A 5,694-nucleotide genomic window follows, 5' to 3' on the forward strand; every position below is an offset into this window, starting at 1 on the left:
GTATTACTCCCTTCAATTTTTAGGGTAGATGGGGAAGCCTTTGAAAAGGATAGAAAGGACAGAGAAAGCTCAGTCCTGGGGAGTTTTAATGATGGGGATCCCTACTAGGTTCACACTAAGACACAGCTAAACTAAAGGTACCATCCCAGAATGTAAATGGGTGAAGCCACTGTGGAGAACAGTGTGGAGGTTCCTCAGAAAATAAAATAGAGCTACCATATGATCTAGTAATCCCACTCCCAGGCATATATCTGGAGAAACTATAAGTCAAAAAGATACATGTACCCCAATCTTCATTGCAGTGCTGTTTACGATAGCCAGGACATGGAAGCAGCCTAAATGTCCATCAACAGATGAATGGATAAAGAAGATGTGGTACATACATACAATGGAATATGAATCAGCCATAAAATAGAACGAAATACTGCCATTTGCAGCAACATGGATGGATCTGGAGATTATCATACTAAGTGAAAGAAGTCAGACAGAGAAAGACAAATATCATATGATATCGCTTATATGAGGAATCTAAACAATAAATGATACAAATGAACTTATTTACAAAACAAAAACAGACTCACAGACTTCAAAAAAAAACTTATGGTTACCAAAGGGGAAAGGTAGGGGTGGGGGGGGTGCCGGATAAATTGGGAGTTTGGGATTGACATATACATACTACTATATTTAAAATCGATAACCAACAAGGACAGGGAAATCTGCTCAGTATTCTGTAATAACATAAATGGGGAAAGAATTTGAAAAAGAATAACTTTGCTGTACACCTGAAACTAACACAACATTGTTAATCAACTATAGCCCAATATAAAATAAAAATTAAGAAAAAAAAAAAGTACCACCCCAGACTCTGGATGCTCTACCCTCAGAAAATCAAGATAAAGTGGATCCTTCTCAAGGACACAGGATTGCTTCCTTCAGAGAGCCCTCTCCTAAACCAAAAAACCTGACTCATTAAAGAGGTCAAGAGAGCCTAAGAGCAAAACTTCAAACTTCAAGTTCCTTTATATGTCTAAGACTTCATTTCATTCCTTAATTTCTTTGAAGCAAAGCCTTGTATTTTACACTCTCTGTTTTACATGCTTTGGAAAGCTAGAACAAAATCTCCACCTGTTCTAGTGAACAAAGCGTGACAGATGACCAAAAGTGTGAAAGCCAAAACCATGTGAAAAACTGCCTACAAGATGAGAAGCCCATTTGGAGGGAAAATATGTTGGCTGCTACTGGGAGTTTCTCACTATTCAGTTTTTTACATAGGCTTTTGCAAAGGGGAAAATGTTATGAGGAGGTGAAGTGTGAAGATCTAGCCAAGATTTCTTTAAAACTTTTTAAAAGTCAGATTGCTATTGATTTATGGAAATATCACTTGCAAATATTTAAGTCCCCCCCCCAAAAATAACCCCCAATTCAATCTGGTTGGAAAACATGATATGCAAGAGCAAATCAATCACATAAAAAAACGATGGCAGACCCCTACATCCCAGAGGGCGACAAGCAAGAGAAGGGTCAACATGATGGTTGGTGGCTGGGAGGAAAAAGCAGAAATGTTGCTTGGAATCTCATTTCTCATCACTAGAACAATAACAATTGTAGTGGGAGCTTTGAAGTACATCCCCAAAGCTTTGAAATCCTTGTTTCTTGGTGGAAGTCTTCACAGATCCTTTCTGGACAAAATGCTGAAATTTATTGTCATCATAAATACAATGTTATTATTATCTTTGAAGATTGATATTGCAAAATAGAAATAGAATTAGTTTAAGATTTATCATGGTGGGATGCAACTAGAGATGATCATAGTAAGTGAAGTAAGTCAGAAAGAGAAAGGCAAATACCATATGATATCACTTATATGTGGAATCTAAAATATGGCACAAATGAACTTATCTACAAAGCAGAAACAGGCTCACAGACATAGAGCACAGACTTGTGATTGCCAAAGGGGAGGCGGGTGGGGAAGGGATGGATTGGGAGTTTGGGATTAGTAGATGCAAACTATTAGATATAGGATTGAAAAACAACAAGGTCCTACTGTTTAGCACAGGGAACTATATTCAATATCCTGGAATAAACCATGATGGAAAAGTATATAAAAAAGAATGTATATATATGTATAACTGAGTCACTTTGCTGTACAGCAGAAATTAACACAACATTGTAAACCAACTATCCTTCAATAAAAATATGTTTAAAAAATTTATCATGGTGAACAAATTCCTACATGGTATTTCTAATTGGTTTCATTTGTTCCATTTTTTGTCAGATTTATCAATGAGTGCATTTATTCACCAAAGGGAATAAGGAACCCACACAATGCAGAATTGGGCAAAAAACTCACTGGATTCCTTCAACCCACTCCTGTACATTTTGCTTTTTTGGTTTTTCTGAAATGGATCCATAATTGAGACTGATGGGCCATGTACTATGCTTCTAAAGGTGACATTTTTTAGAGAAAAACAAGTCATCCTAGGGCTTCCCTGGTGGCGCAGTGGTTAAGAATCCACCTGCCAATGCAGGGGACACGGGTTCGAGCCCTCATCTGGGAAGATCCCACATGCTGCGGAACGACTAAGCCCACGTGTCATAACTATTGAGCCTGCTCTCTAGAGCCCACGAGCCACAGTGACTGAGCCCATATACCACAACTACTGAAACCCACGTGCTTAGAGCCCATGCTCTGCAACAAGAGAAACCACCGCAGTGAGAAGCCCGCTCACCACAATGAAGTGTAGCCCCCCCTCGCCGGAACTAGAGAAAGCCCATGCACAGCAACAAAGATCCAACGCAGCCAAAAAAAGAAAAGAAAAAGAACAAAAGTCAAGATATAATGGCAGAGCAAAGCCAGATCATACACCAGAAATCTAATTAATTGAAAAAATAAAAGGAAAAACAAGGTGTGTATGTATACAATTTGTCTAGGTGTCATGGTAGCATGGTTTTACATATATATAAAAACTTAGACAAAGTACTTCATATCATGCTTTCGAAACAGAGAGCTATACTTCCCAGTGATTTACACGGCCTCCAAAATCTAAGAAAACCCACTTATAACGAAAGCAACATAATTTGAAACATCAAGAAAGAAAATGGACTTAGCCAAAGACAACGTCCCAGTCATAGAGGAAAGTTTTCAAATGATCAAAGATATTGCAGGGAAAAAATGAAAAAGAGGTTAAAAACTATTAAGGAGATGAAAGATAACAGATATGGAAGATAGGTCACAATGATTAAATATACATATAATTTGCTATTTGAAAATAAAACTGATGGAATTGAAAAAAATATTTATAAAAGAAGCTATTCCTCAAACAATGGGAGACCTAAATCTATATATCAATAAGGAACAAGAAAGTTCAGGAAATTTAATACCAAAAAAAACAAAAGACGAGGGGAGCTGCGAGAGGGAGAGAGAAGTATGGACTCATGAAGTCACTGTATTGAAAAGTGCTCCTGCGTGTGCACATGAACATGTGATTGACACGAGAGGAAACCCACTGCCTTCAGAATCCTCCAACACAATGGTGGCATTCAAAATTAAAGAAACAAAACCTCTCAAATGTGCAAAAACTATTTGATGGTATAATTCAGCTAAAAAGGGGATGAGTCAAATTAAGAAAATTAGAAAGAAAAAAACTTGCTTTAAAGAATTTGTCATAATTTTGAACCTGATAAAGCAAGGATAAACCTCATTTTGGGAATGAGAGAGAACAGAATGAACATAACTATGGCACAGCCACCAAACAAAATGAGGAAGAATTTTCATAAGTTGAAATGGAAAAGTGTGCATGATATATTCAGTTAAGAAAGATATGTGAAAATGATTTTATGGTTTGACTAATTTGTAAAGGGAGAGAGAGAGATAGTGTCTGACATATAGTAGATAATATCTGACAAATGATTAAATCTCAAATATGTCTAAAAATTTTAAGAAGGACACAGAAAGACACTCTTCATTTATACTCTTCTGTTTAATTTCTGCTGGATAGTTTCTGAGAAATCAAAATCTTTATGTTCTTTAGGAATTGTACTTAAAATACTAAAGCCATTGTTTATTGAATTGACAGAGGTTGCCACCAGGAGCTCAGCCTCCAAAGCACTGAAGCAAAGAGTAAAAGGGACCCAGGGTGGTCTGGGGGGAGCACTGATGTACCTGCTACAAACTTCACCTTAAACAACAGAAGAATTTAAAATGTCACACTGACGGTCAACGGAACAGAGGAGAAAACCCATTCAGAAGCTCGTTTTTACTAAGAATTTAGGATAAAATAAAAATGGCATTTCAAATCGGTCGGGAATCCAATAGCCAAAAAATAGTGGGTCAATCTGGGGGCAACTAGTTACATACCATGAGAAAAATAAATTTTGCAAAAATTTGCAAAAATAAATTTTAGATGTGTTAGAAATGTTGATGCTTAAGAAACATCAGAACTCTAACAGAAAATTCCACAGGAGAGTTGTGTTTTTTTTAACATCTTTATTGGAGTATAATTGCTTTACAGTGGTGTGTTAGTTTCTGCTGTATAACAAAGTGAATCAGCTATACATATACATATATCCCCATATCACCTCCCTCTTGCATCTCCCTTCCTCCCACCCTCCCTATCCCACCCCTCTAGGTGGTCACAAAGCACTGAGCTGATCTCCCTGTGCTATGAGGCCGCTTCCCACTAGCTATCTATTTTACATTTGTTAGTGTATATATGTCCATGCCACTCTCTCACTTCGTCCCAGCTTACCCTTCCCCCTCCCTGTGTCCTCAAGTCCATTCTCTATGTCTGCATCTTTATTCTTGTCCTGCCCCTAGGTTCTTCAGAACCATTTTTTAAAATTTATTTTTAGATTCCATATATATGTGTTAGCATACAAAACTATGGACTGCTTCACGAATTTGCGTGTCATCCTTGTGCAGGGGCCATGCTAATTTTCTGTTTCGTTCTAACTTTAGTATATGTGCTGCCGAAGCGAGCACCACAGGAGAGTATTTGTATAATCTTTGAGTAGGAAAGATCTTACTTTAATGTGATCCTATGAACAACAAAAACAATTTTTTTTTTTTTTTCGTTACGCGGGCCTCTCACTGGTGTGTTCTCTCCCGTTGCGGAGCACAGGCTCCGGATGCGCAGGCTCAGTGGCCATGGCTCACGGGCCCAGCTGCGCCGCGGCATGTGGGATCTTCCCGGACCGGGGCACGAACCCGTGTCCCCTGCTTCGGCAGGAGGATTCTCAACCACTGAGCCACCAGGGAAGCCCCCAAAACAAATTTTTAAACATCTTTACTGGAGTATAATTGCTTTACAATGTTGTGTTAGTTTCTGTTGTATAACAAAGTGAATCAGCTATACGTATACAATATCTCCATATCCCCGCCCTCTTGCCTCTCCCTCCCACCCTCCCTATCCCACCCTTCTAGGTGGTCACAAAGCACTGAGCTGATCTCCCTGTGCCATGCAGCTGCTTCCCACTAGCTATCTATTTTACATTTGGTAGTGTACATATGTCAATGCTACTCCCTCACTTAGTCCCAGCTTACCCTTCCCCCTCCCATGTCCTCAAGTCCATTCTCTACTTCTGCGTCTTTATTTCTGTTCTGCCCCTAGGTTCATCAGAACCTTTTTTTTTTAAGGTTCCATATATATGTGTTAGCATACAGTATTTGTTATTCTCTTTCTGACTTACTTCACT

At 38.6% G+C, this 5,694-nt stretch overlaps 1 non-coding gene across 1 annotated transcript; it reads right to left on the reverse strand.

Moving 5' to 3' along the window:
• Positions 1 to 4,876: 4,876 nt before the first annotated feature.
• On the reverse strand, positions 4,877 to 4,981 carry LOC131764746 (U6 spliceosomal RNA). The gene has a single exon (XR_009337944.1). It is a non-coding gene; the product is annotated as a U6 spliceosomal RNA (small nuclear RNA).
• Between the last annotated feature and the right edge of the window lie 713 nt (positions 4,982 to 5,694).

This window comes from Kogia breviceps, chromosome 10 (genome assembly GCF_026419965.1).
Source record: "Kogia breviceps isolate mKogBre1 chromosome 10, mKogBre1 haplotype 1, whole genome shotgun sequence".
Lineage (NCBI taxonomy): Eukaryota > Metazoa > Chordata > Mammalia > Artiodactyla > Physeteridae > Kogia > Kogia breviceps.